Raw genomic sequence first — 14,146 nt, forward strand, 5'->3', positions numbered from 1 at the left:
GGTTTATGTGGTGAGGTTAGGGGAGCGGGCTGTGTGAACACCCAACCTATGCTCTCTCTGGCCTTGGATTTCCCTCCAGCCCCAGCAGGACTCCAACTCCCATGAGATCTCCCTCCAAATCTCCCTCCAGGACACATGGAGCATTAATAGCAGTAAACATTCAACAAACGGTCTTTATTAAATTGGAATACAATAGCAATAGTAATAAAGTACTGTACAGTATTACTGCATGAGAAAGAAGCATTAGTCCAACATCTTTGCCTTGTAATAACAACAAAGGAACCACAACAACTTGGATTTATATAGTGCCCTCCACGCCGGACGGTGTCTCAGAGCCCTTTACAGTAACGGATCCCGCCGAGCCAGGGGGAGGGGGAGGAAGGTGACCAAAGGCGCGGTCAAGGAGAAAGGTCTTCAGCAGTGACCTGAAAATAGGAAGAGAAGGGAGCGAGGCGAAGGGAGTGAGGAAGGGAATTCCAGAGCCTCGGGACATAGTGGCTGAAGACACGGCCGCCGAGGGTGGAGCGGAGGACTCGAGGGATGAGGAGGAGGCCAGACCCGGAGGAACGAAGGCAATGGGTATTGTTTTGAGGAGAGAGGAGGTCAGAGAGGTAGGGGGCTGCAGTGGAGTGGAGGGATTTGAATACAAGGGTGAGGATCTTGAAGTTGAACAATAAACATAAGAAGTCACTTACNAAAAAATTATCAAGTGTTGACTGCTTTAGTCAGTTTGTGCTCAAAAAGTGTTGTCAATTTTATTAATTAGTCCAAACTATTCTTCTGTATTTTGGAATGCTTGTAGCTCTAATGTAAACATATATTATTTCACAAATCATCTCTGTTATGCACTGTAGAAGTAATTTAATTTACTTTGATCGTGTAGAAACTGACTCAGACAATTTTTTTTATGATCTTCATTGATCTATCATTTGCATTTCTTGTGCTCCACTCAGTCTGCAGAAATATCTCAGAAAAATAAATATTGCAGTAAGTTCTCACAAGTCCAGTCCAAATGGTGTATCACAGTTGACACATCACTATTTAATTGGTAATTTCAGAAGTACTGAATGTATCTTTGGTGCATTATTTTGAACTATATCAAGTCTAGGATCGACAAATCCTACATATATTTTGCCTTATCCTACCAAATACTGTGGAACTATAGTATTTCATCAATCGGATATTGGAATACAGAAGAATCAAGGAACAGAAGGGTACGACATAGTACACGCTCTAGCATAGTGTACTCTTACCATAGAGTAAAACACAGCAAACTATTTGGTTTCCAAGGAGAAACATACAAATCTAATGAACAATAGAATTTATAAATTTAGCATTTTTTAAACTAGACTTATCAGTATCACAGCCTGTCTGCAATATCTTCACCTTAGATAAGGATTAAAATTGTGGTTCCACACCTTTTTCTTTAGGCCTGACTGAATCATGTTATCTCAATATAAAGGAGCTTTGTACCTTCTAATCCAAAATTTGTTTGTAGAATTGCACTTCAATACTTTATTTTCAAACTGATTTGCATCAGTGAAAATGGAGTGACTTCGAGCATTGCAATTTGGGTTGAAAAATGGGGATACCTGCATTTTGATTTTATTTTATTGCATTTTTATAATAATAATAATAATAATCCTTGCATTTGATATAGCGCTTTTCACGTTGGAAGGACGTCCCAAAGCGCTTCACAGAACACACTGTAAAGTGAATTGACTGTAAATTTGTGGGCGAACGCGGTAGCCAATTGCGCACAGCAATGTCCCACAAACAGTCGTAGATTGAAAATGACCAATTTTATTATTGTTTTTGGTTTTGGAGGGATTATTATTAGGCGTGTGGAGTAAGGAAACTTGCCCAAGGTTTCGCCCTGACTGGAATTGAACTCAGGTCTCTCGCTTGCAAAGCGAGTGGTCTAACCACTGAGCTACAGGGCTCCACATTATGAAAATTCACAAACTAACTATTTGTCCTTGATCATTCCCAGTATGTCAGATGTGGCATTAAAAGCATTATGAAGACACAAAAAATCAACAAACCTACTTCTTTTAAATAAGAAGAGCTATTCATTTAATGGTAATTTGAGGCATTAGAGGTTATCTTTCCATTGTGAGCAAAGGTAATTTTTTTTGCTTCTAGTCCTATGTGGAGACCATTCTGTATGCACTGTTATCCTGAGTGACTTAGATGCAAGAATGACTAATTTATCTTCTGACCTCACCAAATATGTTACCATAATATGACTTAAATAACACACTGTCTAGTACAACAGTACTTGATTTTAGAAACCTTCCTCCATATCAGTAAATCCATCAAAGCTGTTAGTTCTTGCTATTTTACAACAACAACAACTTGCACTTATAACGCGTCCTCCACACAGGGTAGCTTCTCAGAGCGCTTAAGATTGGTGGTGCCTGACTCCGAGCCGCAGGGGAGATGACCGTGAGCATGGTCGAAAAGGAAGGTTTTCAGGTGGTACTTGATAAAGGGGAGAGAGGGGGCAAGGCAGAGGGATTGAGGGAGAGTTTCTTTTACAACAACAGCAAATTGCATTTATGTAGTGCCTTCCACATCAGGAGTTGTTCCCAAGGCGCTGGACAGTGAATGGTTTGTACCCGAGCTACAGGTTGGGTTCAGTGATGAGTGGAGGCCAAGGGCGGTGGAGGAGGAAAGTTGACCGAAGGCACAGTCAAAAAGAAAGTCTTGGGATGGAGCTTGAAAGAGTCAAGGGAGGGGGTGAGGTGGAGGGCTCCGGGAAGGAATTCCCAAGAGTGGGAGCAGAAATCTGAAGGCCAAACACTCAGTGCTGCAGTGAGCAGGGTAGGGGACATGGAGCAGGTGCGTGCCCACCAAGCAGAGGGAGCAGACAGGTTGGTAAAGGTTTATTAGGTTGCAGAGATAGGAGGAAAATCTTGGAGGGCTTTAAATGTGATGTCGAGGATCTTGAACTCCATAATCTGTGGGATGGGGAGTCAGTGAAGTCGGGCAAGGAATCAATCACCCCTCCCCCATTCTTGCCTGAATATCCCATACACTGAAATACACTGGAAGAAATATCTTATCCTGACTTATAGCCTGGCCATGAAAACCAATTGTAAACTCAAACCATTTTCTGATAGTATGCTCTTGAATCTCCTAGGGCTTGCTTCCTAGAGAATATTTTTCCATTGGTATAAAAGCAGTGTTTATTTTTTCACTCTGTGCTACAATGCAGCACTGTTATTTTATAGTTCCTCCTGCTGCAATTCAGCCCGAGGTTAATATTTAAATGGCTTCATCCACAACATCAGTGCTGGTTTCTTTGCTGAATAGCTGTAGACCACAACAGTATAGATCCAAATGGCAGGAAAAGTTAAGAAATTCCACTGAGTCTAGCTTTATTCTATTTTTGCAGCATTTCAGACCATCCAGAATTAAGCAAGTTCTTAAATTCTAAAATTATTTTCAGAACAACAGGAAACCTGCTTCAAAGTTAATACTGATGTCAATAATAATTGCCTCATCACATTGTTGAGATGTCTCGAAGCGCTTCAAAGGTGTTTACTGTGAAGTGGGTGACTATGTATTTGTGGGCAAACAGTTTATAAATCAACACAGCATAATAGTTTATTAATGCTCTAAAAGTAATTACTTTTTATCCCTTTGAGAAAACAATTTTGTCTCATCACAATTATTCACAAACACGATGGCACCTGACTTGGTTGAACAATTAAAATCTGGCAATGACAAACAATGGCACTTCAGATTTGTTGTAAGAAGACCTCAATCAGGTGCTAAAACTGACACTTCAAAAGATAAAATAGTTTCTTTCATCTTCACCTTCGTCTGTTAATTTATGAGTTGTAAGAGCGCATAAAGATTTATAATCTGTAATTCTGGATTCACTTCGTTCATGATTCTTTTTGATATTCTCTAGGTGACTGCTAAATAAAGTTTTTTCTCCATTTCTCAAATAATAAATAGTTCTAGAATATGCAAAAGCAAGATACCATCTTAAGCTTTCTTCCACGATAATAATTTAAGTTTCATAATGCTGGGTAACGCCCAAGGCTACACCCGATCTAAGTAGTTCAGCTGGAGGACAGATAATTAGATTGACAGGCTAATAAAAATACACTGCCACCTTCTAGATAAGTATCACAGCTGTTACTATTGGCTGTTTTGCCTGCAGACAAAGAGCCTATAGTATGCCAGATAATATCTCTCATATGCAGTGTTACTGACCTATTTTCACTGCTACTCAAATGAGGCATGAGAGTACTGCAAAATGGACTGTTTTCCATGTACGTGACATTGGCTGCGTGTTCCCACCAGCTCAAGAACAATGTTAACCATGTTAGCTTCTCACACAGTAAAGATTAGAACACTTCTCGGATATAAATTGTTCTTTAAGAGGTAAATGCTTTTATGTGTCCCTCAGTGGAATTTTGAAGGAAATTCATCAAAGTTGGATCAATATAGATTTGGATTCCAGTGCAGTTTTTTACATTTGTTCTCCAAACTGCCTGTGTGGTCAAAACGTTTGCTCAGATCCATGTCTTGCATTTTGTCAGCTGGGCTCATTTGGTAGCATTCTCACCTCCATGCTGTGGACTCATGCTTCACTTAAAGACCTGAACTCCTAATCTAGGCTGACGCAAAGTGGAGTGCTGAAGGAACACTACATTTTTGGTGGTGCCATCCTTTGTAAGAGACAACATGATAACGCACTATATCAAATGCAAGCATTATTATTATTAGATAGAATCTGTAGCTCGACAGCTACAGTGTGGAGTCCTGTAGCTCAGTGGTTAGAGCATTCGCTTAGCAAGCGAGAGACCTGAGTTCGATCCCCGGCAGGGCAAAACCTTGGGCAAGTTTACTTACTCCACACAAACACCTGATAATAATCCCTCAAGAAAAAAATAAATAAAAATAATTTGGTCATTTCAATCCACGACTGTTCATGGACCACTGCTGTGTGCAATTGGCTGCCGTATTTCGCCTAAAAATATACAATCAATTCACTTTACAGTATATTCTGTGAAGTGCTTTGAGTTGTCTAGAAGACGTGAAAAGCGCTATATCAAATGCAAGGATTATTATTATTATAATTTGAGTCCTAAAAATAGTATAATTTACCACATAAAGGGACATTTTCTGAGGGTAAATGGGTCTTGTTTGTGATTGGAGGAATCATATTTTCATCGACAAATACATTTGAACTAATACAAACTACATTGGGCAAGTTGGCACCTCAGTAGACATAGCATAAAGTGTGACACAAACATGTCACTGTGTCTGAACCAGGGATTGGTTGGTGTCAAACTACAATGCAGCACTGTGTCTCTGTTTAATTTGTAGCATTTCCTAAAAGGATTCCTTAATAAGTTTATTTCAGTTTTCCTGACCAAAAATCCACCGATTAAAAAAAAATGAGCATTCATTTCATATGTTTATGGGACATTGTTGTGCACAAATTGGCTGCAGCATTCACCTACAAATAGTCACTGCACTTTACATAAACCTGAAGTGCAGAGAGATAAGAAATTACATTAAATGTAAGTTATTGTACAGAAACAATTATAATCTCAGCATTTTCAAAATGCTTCAGGCTGTCTCATATCTATGCCATGTTGAACCTTTTGACTTAATTATGCAGCATATTCAGGGCATGGTTTAAAGCACTGAAACATGTGGCTCAAGGAGAACTGGACAATTCTGGCGTCCAGAAGTTCAATATCTTGACAAGTTGCAAGTAGGTTCAAATAAATACAGTAGTAAAATGTCTCATTATTAATGATCTGAATTCCAATTTTTCTCAGTACTTAATATCTTTATGTACAGGATGTTTATTTGGTGCTGGTATGTCTGGAGTCAGCACAGTGTCGTGTAACTACTGGAGAGAATCTGAATCAGCAGCAGTTAAATGTCACCTTTGACATCTATCTTTACTCCGATGGGCCGTGAATGTGACTTTCAGCTCTTACCTCAGATTGTTTGTTCAGCTTCAATTTGTTTCTCTAGGACATTCGGTCTGAGAATAGCTAGTTGTGTATATCACACATAAGAAGTACAAACTGCATTAGCATTAAAAGAGTATCTAATAATAATAATCCTTGCATTTAATATTGTGCCTTATTACGTCATTAGGATGTGTAAAAGTGTTTCACAGAAGGTACTGTAAACTGAACTGAATGTATATTTTGTGGGTGAAACGTGGCAGTCAATTGCGCACAGCAGTGTCTCACAGACAGTTGTAGATTGAGGGACCAAATTATTATTTTGAAGGGATTGTTTCCGCCGGAAACCGATCCACCAAGTGACTAACACCTGGGATTCTAGTTACTGCTAGGCAAATACAGGGGTATGGTGTAAGGAAACTTGTCTACAATTTCATCCTGCCTAGCAATCGAACCCTGGTCCTCTCGCTTGCAAGTCGAGTGCTCTAAACGGTATGCTACAGGACTCCAAATAGCTAACAGTTAGCTAACATTACTGTATTTTTTCTGGAGCTTATTGAATCTACAGGGTGAAAAATGCAGTATGTAATCTGCTAAATATCACACTATAAGTGGTAGTAATGATGATGATCATATTGTGGAACTCTCTATGTCTAATGAAAGCTACCGTTGGGGGAAGATAGTTATACTTTTTTCACAAGATCACAAAATCACAAAATTGGTCTGGATGAAGAAAGCCCTTCGGTCTATCCAATCTCATCCCTCCAGAAGACTCACCCTGCTGCCCCCTATCTCTCTTCCTCACATCACTACATGAAGCTGCTTTTTAAATGAATCTAGTATCCTGGCCTCTATCACCTTTCCTGGCAACTTGTTCCAGTTGTTGATTACCCTCTGCATACATAAAAAAATTCCTGCTATCTGTCCTGAAGAAATTTCCCTTTGCAACTCTAAATCTATGTCCTCTTGTTCTACGGACATGATCCATCCTAAAGTATGGATCTAGGTTTACTTTTCAATTCCATTTAAAATTCTGTGCACCTCTATGAGGTCCCTTCTGAGCTTGTCTTCTCTCAAGACTGAACAACCCTAGCTTGTCTAATGGGAACACTCAGCAGGTCAGGCAGCATCTATGGAAAAAGGAAAGTGAGTCAAAGTTTAGGGTCCATGAGCCTGTGTCAGAACAGGCCTTTCTCCACAGATGCTGCCTGACCTGCTGAGTGTTCCCAGCGACTTCTGTTTTTGTTTTAGATTTCCAGCATCTGCAGTATTTTGCGTTTTGTCTAGCTTGCCTAATCATTACTCACAGTTCATCCCTCTCACATTGGGGATCTAATAGCTTTGAGACATCTCAACGACATGATAATGCACTATATCAATTGCAAGGATTATTATTATTATTATGTTCTAAATTGTTGTTATATTATCATCCTTGTTGCTCTCCTCTACACTGCCTCTAGATCCTAGATAGCTCCCTTATTTCACGGTGAACAGAATTGTATGTAGCATTCAAGGTTCGATCTTATTAGAGCACAGTATAGCCTGAGAATATCTGGGAATCTAAACTCAACTGATATAACAATATAGCCAGTATCCTGTTTACTTTGTTAATTACTGCTCATGCTGTTTTGATAGAGTGAGCAGTGAGTCAACTAACACCCCAGATCTCTTTCAGCTTCCCGCTTGGCAAGTTCAGTTCCATCCATGGAGTATTTGTGTTTCCTATTCTTGGATCCTATATCTAGTACCTTGCATTTATCAGTATTAAACTTCATTTGCCAATTCTGAATCCACATCCATATCTTGCCCTTGATACCCAGTAACCACAGATTGTGGAGTGGTGTTTCACAAGATATTTTGTCAAATACCTTTTGGAAGTCTATGTATACTAGATATATCATATGGCTTCCCACAATCGATTTGGGCTATTGTCTCCTCAAAACTGTCTATGAATTTGGTCAGACAAAACCTATCCTTTCTAAACCTGTGTTGGCTGTCAATTATTAGATTACTTTCATATAGGTAACCTTCCACTTCCTTTCTGATGATTGACTCCATAATTGTCCTGTTATTGAGGTCAGGTTACTGGGCCTATAGTTGCCAGGTTCAATTTTGACACCCTGGTTACGATATTTGTAAATCTGTTAATAAATACCGTATCACAATTTAGCCCCTAGTGCAATACTCTCTAACCCAGTATCACAGTACTGACTGTATATTCATTGACCTTACCTGGCAAATGTGAGTGACTTAACCATTGCTTGACTGCTGGCATTTTCCACCAACTGTTGCCATTATGTAATGGAAGAAAGTGAGTCAGCCAATTGTCTTTCTTAACTAATTGCTTTTGCAAAAGAAACAGGTTGTTATGGAAGGCAAAAAGGCCCTAGAAAAATCGATAATTAGTTCAAGAGGGCTGGATTGTACAATTACTTTATTAAAGTACAATGAAGGTGTTTGTGGGCAGCAAAGGTGTAAATATCTGTTGAATGTCATCTCTGTCTGTTGATCTGCATTCTAAAAAGCAAACCTCTCACTGACCTTTCAAAGCTTCTGTGGATTGGACTGCCATTGCGTGCTTGTAGAGATTTTTAAACAGCCTGCGGGATGAAAGCCTGGAAGACATTCTTAACACCCACACATTCCTGAGTACACAGAGAATAATTTATACAAATCAATGCATTTCTATTTTGGAAAAGTATTCCACTCCAAACACAAGTGTATATTCTGCCTAATAGAATCATAGAACAGAATTGTATAGAATTACATATGCTGTTACAGCATGGAAACAGGCAATCCAGTCTAACTACACCTTACCAGTGTTTATAGTCAAGAAGAGTCAAGACACCCTTCCTAATCTCCTCCCCTATACAACTCTCCTATACCCTGCTCCCTCGTTTATGCATCAAGTTTCTTCTTAAATACATTTTGATGCTTTTTGCTTCAGCCACAGCTTCTGGAAGTGAATTTCACATTCTCACATTCTCTTTGCATAAAGAGATTCTGATTAAATGCCCTTTTAGATCTGCTATTTTAGCTATTTTGTATATATGCTCCCTGAAAGTGGAAACAGGATGTCATTCTACTTTAATTTGATAGTGGCATCTGGAAGTAATCCTAACAGTACTAGCCACCAGGTTGTGTTTTTAAAATAGATCCTGCCTGCTTATACTCTCTGTCAAGGCATTCTATTATTTCCATGTAATTCTCACTCAAACTTAACCTGACTTTCCTTCCTCCCTTACGAAAAGCTTTTCCACCCATAAGTCTACAATTACTGTCACTGCACTAACTGACAATTGAGATATGTTGATGTTTAATTGTTTATAGGGGCTATGTCAAAAGCAAAGATCATTATTCTTATTACAGTATTATTAGTAGTATTATTGTCTCAATCCATGACTGTTTGTGAGACAATGCTGGGCACAATTGGCTGCCAGATTTCGCCCACAAAATATGCAGTCAATTTACTTTACAGTATATTCTGTGAAGCGCTTTAAGTTTCAATGATCCGATAATAATATAATAAAATAATCCTTGCATTTGATATAACGCTTTTCACGTCTTCTCAACGTCTCAAAGCGCTTCACAGAATAGACTGTAAAGTGAATTGACTGTATATTTGTGGGCAAAAGGCACTATATGAGGCACTATATCAAATGCAAAGATTATTATTATTATTATCATGTCCGTTATCATGAGACAATATATTTATATGGAATTTCTGGTTGTAGAATCTCCAACATTACCACATGTTTGATCTCCTGATTGCCTTTGAATATTTGCACATGGGGAACAGTTGTGCCGTGGTCTGTTTGTGTTATTGCTCATGGTTATTCTGATCAGTTTGTAAGAACCAGCTGTTAATAATGTACTTTTCATGTAAAATAAGCATTTGTGCTGCTCAAGTAATGCATCTCCGGCTGTTATAAATATCATTTGGCAGAGCTGCCCTCAGACCGAGAAAGAGCAAAAACACAATTTCAAATTTCTTACCAAATGTCAGAGGAGAGTGAAAAAATATATATTTTTGTACTAAAATAGAAATACTGGAAATGAACAACAGGTGAATCAGTGTCTGATTGAGAAAAATAGGCTAGCTTCTCGGAGTGACCTTTCATCAGAGTGTAATTGCTTCTGATGGAGGATCATATACAGAGCGTCATCTTAATTTTCTCTAAGATACTGACTGCCCTGCTATAGATTTCTAGCATTTCTGGTTTGAGTCTTGTCTGGTCTCATCTATGCACAATACAAATCTCATTACATTAAGCAATCTGAATGGGACTCGGTCTGAGTTATTCACTCAGCACAGTTCCTGATAACATCTAGTGCATCTAATGCTGGAGATATAATAATAATAATAATAATAAGAATAATCCTTGCATTTGATATAGCGCTTTTCACGTCTTCACAGAATATACTGTAAAGTGAATTGACTGTGTATATGTGGGCGAACCGGCAGCCAATTGCGCACCGCAATGTCCCACAAACAGTCATGGATTGAAAATGACCAACTTTATTATTGTTTTGTTCATCTGCCAGATCGTAGACAATTGACGGTACTGTACAAAATGCTAATCTTTGAATAAAGAATAGTACAAATAGTTGTGATCAGCATGCATTTATGAATGTTTATCAGCATTAAGTCTGTAAGAGTTGTATCATTGTTGTATTTTAATGTACACCTATATGTGTAAATGCTTATACTAAAATTGATTATACTTATAACTGTTTATGAAAGGACCTTTCATAGCATGAACATGCTGAGGTTTGATTAGATTATTTCCCAGCACCCAATTTGTTCAGAGGGTACCATCATGCAAGAAACTGACAATACTGTCAGTGCAACAATATGACAGCTGGATGAGGACTGGTAACATTCTATATACTTGTTGCAAACTAAGGCTTGGTTTGGGGAACCTGAACAATTGTGAACTGTTCGAAAGTGTTCGTTCTATTTGCCATAATTCAATACAATGTCTCCTCAAGGTTTTTATGAGTATCCTGAACCCCATGGAAAGCCAAGCCTCTGTGCAGTCAAACGAGACGCACAGAGAATGACAACCTATCCAGGATCACTGGCATTTACACACAAGCCTTTCATGCTGCAGTTGCACATTACCTAGGAAAGAATGAAATCCTTTTGCATTACGGTACTAGATTGCATTAATAAAGGAACTTTTATACCCATGTGAAAACATAACTGTACACCAGGCAAGTGACATTATTGTAAAATCCAATTGGTATCGCTTGTCATCATAACAAATGTACCTGGGCAAAATGGGCAAAACATGACATTGGTCATCTGCTCTCCACTTCTGCTAACTAACTCTGCATATGCTCTCCAGCTGGTCCCTGCAAGGATCCAGGAATATCAGCACAATTGTAATCTGCACTGCAACTGGCAAAACAATAGCAAGCATGAAATAATAATCCTTCCATTTGATATAGTGGATCATCACATCATTGAGATGTCTCAAAGCGTTTCACAGAATATATTGTAAAGTAGATTGACTGTGTATTTTGTATTTTGTGGGTGAAAATACAGCAGTGAAACTTACCTAAGGTTTCATCCTGCCCAGGAATCATGTCTGGGTCCTCTCTGTTCCAAGGTGAGCATGCTAACGATTACGCTAAGGAACTCCATCTACTACAACAACAACAAGATTCCATTTATAGAGCGCCTTTCACGTCGGGAGGACGTCCCAAGGCGCTGTACAGTTGGGTCAGGACCCGAGCAGGGGGGAAATGGTCAGGGTGAGGGGAGGGAAGGGAGGGGGTGAGGAGGGGGTAGAGAGTCGAGAGAGGAGCTGAAGGCACGGTCAAAGAGAAAGGTTTTGAGACCGGCCTTGAAGGAGGAAAGGGAGGAGGCGGAGAAGGCACTGGGGGATAGAGTTCCAGAGTCTAGGGGCTGAGAGGCTGAAGGCCCGACCACCGATGGTAGGGCGGTTGGGGCGGGGGATGTGGAGCAGACCGGAGCCAGAGGAACGTAGGGTACGGGCAGGTAGGTAGGGGGATAGTAGGTCAGAGAGGTAGGAGGGAGCAAGGCCGTGAATGGCCTTGTAGGTGAGGATGAGGATCTTGAAATCGATCCTCTGGGGAAATCGATCCTCTACATAAATATCCTTAGCCACCAGAGTGTAGAGTACCTCACGAGACTTGTAAACCTCGTGCAAACCAGGCATTAAAATATGAAGACATTGCTCCTCAGTCAATCCCAGAAAAGATGCTTTAAACTGATAGATTTGGCAGCTCCCTGACAGCATTCTATATTCTCATACATCAATCTGGATGAACTCTTGAGATGCCAGACACATTCCAAGGAATGAAGGCATAGTGACAAGCATGACTGAGTGTAAATTTAGAAATAATATGATTTTCTGAAGGTTGGTACTTTTACAGACCTTAACAGTTGAGAAAATTGTATTCTTTGCTGATCCATAAATTTACAGACCTTAGTAGTGTTCGTTTATAATAGGAAAGCTATAAAGACCAACAGAGAATGCTGTACTCTCACCTGCCAATCTCTGTAAATGTACCAATTTGGGAAAATTACTTCTTATTTTTTCCTACTCACTGCTCCCAACCATCATTACAGTTAATGATCTGTCCACTCATAAATATCACCTCTGCGGCTGGGTGGAAAATGGACTACAGTAGCACTGGTTGCTACAAGACTACAAGGTAATTTAATATCACACTGCAATTTGTGGATTGGGTTATTTTTGTGCTAACATACATCTATTGTCCTTAAATGTGTAATTAACAACCAAATTCACCAGTATGGCACAGGTGCATGGAATACTTTCCCCCGGATTGTCAATGATATCTTTAATGTCACCTGTATTTCCTTCTGTATGCTGGTGTTTGCCCAGTTTGCATAACCTGCAATTTTTAGCAAATGAGTTGTTAACCTAGCCCACAAAACACCCTGGTATAAACAATATTTAATGGTCTTCATGCTTAATTAAGCTAAAAGTAAATCGACAGGCTATCAACTTTACACTCAGAGTTACACCTCTTAATGTTCTACTCCAGCAACATCATTATTGAGATAAGTGTTCTGCATGGGATTGAAATTTTACTGAGCATTTTAGGGATCTCAAGCCTGGTCCACTTGCTTAAGATGTAAAATATTAATGTTTGGTTGGGGACCAAATTGACTTTGCCTCTCCATGGTAGATTGAAGTTGGAAACAAAATATTCAACAAGAAAAACTTAGAGGAGGTAAAATCCAGAAAATAAAAAGGGCCTGCTGAAACATGAAACAAAATGGTGGCACTGGGATCTGAAAGGTAAAATAAAATACGTACTTAGAGAGGTGTGCTGCCACCTGATGGACAGCAGTTTACACCAGTATTGCGTAAGGTATGCTGCAATTTTAATCTCATTAGGTTTTCTGCTAGCATGCACCATATATAATAATAATCCTTGCATTTGATATAGCACCTTATCACATCTTCAAGACCTCTCAAGGAGCATTGAGTCAAAAGCTAGACTTCATCCACGTTTCCAGTGTTATTCATAGACAGCCTGGGGTTTTATAACTTCAGGACCCTTAATGGGAAGGAAATAAATGTGACTTCTCCTGAATAGATTGTGACTTTGTGATGAACATTTTATTTTTAAAAATATTTTTATTGTGTGACACAACTCAGGATCTCACTTTCTCCCGAGCTTTAGTTGTGATTTTTGGCAAGTGTTTTTTACACGTGTCTGGGGATCGGAGCAGTTGTCATGTCAGTTGTGCAATGATTTTTTTTTAAGGAGTAATGTAATGTGTTGCCACAAAGTGGAGGGAGTTAGCTGGTGGAGTGCTGACCGACCAACTGCTGCTGTGCACCTGTGCACCTAATTGCTATCCCAGTTTGGGAGAAGGGGACTAACTTGGAATAATGTAAGTGGTACAGATCCTCTGAGTGAAACAGACTAAGTAAAATCTCTCAGCCTTGCTAAAACAATGAATCCAATTTATGAACTGAAATGCCCACTGCATCAAGAGTATAGTAGTATAACAACAGATCCTGTTACCACAATCTAAAGATTACGACGACACCACACTGAAGACAGCCCAGCTTAATCATTTTGTTCTCTTCTGTCATGCTACACTGTGGTGGCTGTATTCTATTCTTTTCTATTCAGTGGGATGCCTCGACATGTGGGCAGCAACGACAGCAGCAGTGCTTGGACTTTCA

At 39.4% G+C, this 14,146-nt stretch overlaps 1 non-coding gene across 1 annotated transcript; it reads left to right on the top strand.

The window, feature by feature from the left end:
* Nucleotides 1-4,778: 4,778 nt before the first annotated feature.
* trnaa-agc lies at nt 4,779-4,850 on the top strand. Its single transcript has one exon. It is a non-coding gene; the product is annotated as a tRNA-Ala (tRNA).
* The last annotated feature ends 9,296 nt before the right edge of the window (nt 4,851-14,146 follow it).

This window comes from Callorhinchus milii, unplaced genomic scaffold (genome assembly GCF_018977255.1).
Source record: "Callorhinchus milii isolate IMCB2004 unplaced genomic scaffold, IMCB_Cmil_1.0 Scaffold1, whole genome shotgun sequence".
Classification (NCBI taxonomy): domain Eukaryota; kingdom Metazoa; phylum Chordata; class Chondrichthyes; order Chimaeriformes; family Callorhinchidae; genus Callorhinchus; species Callorhinchus milii.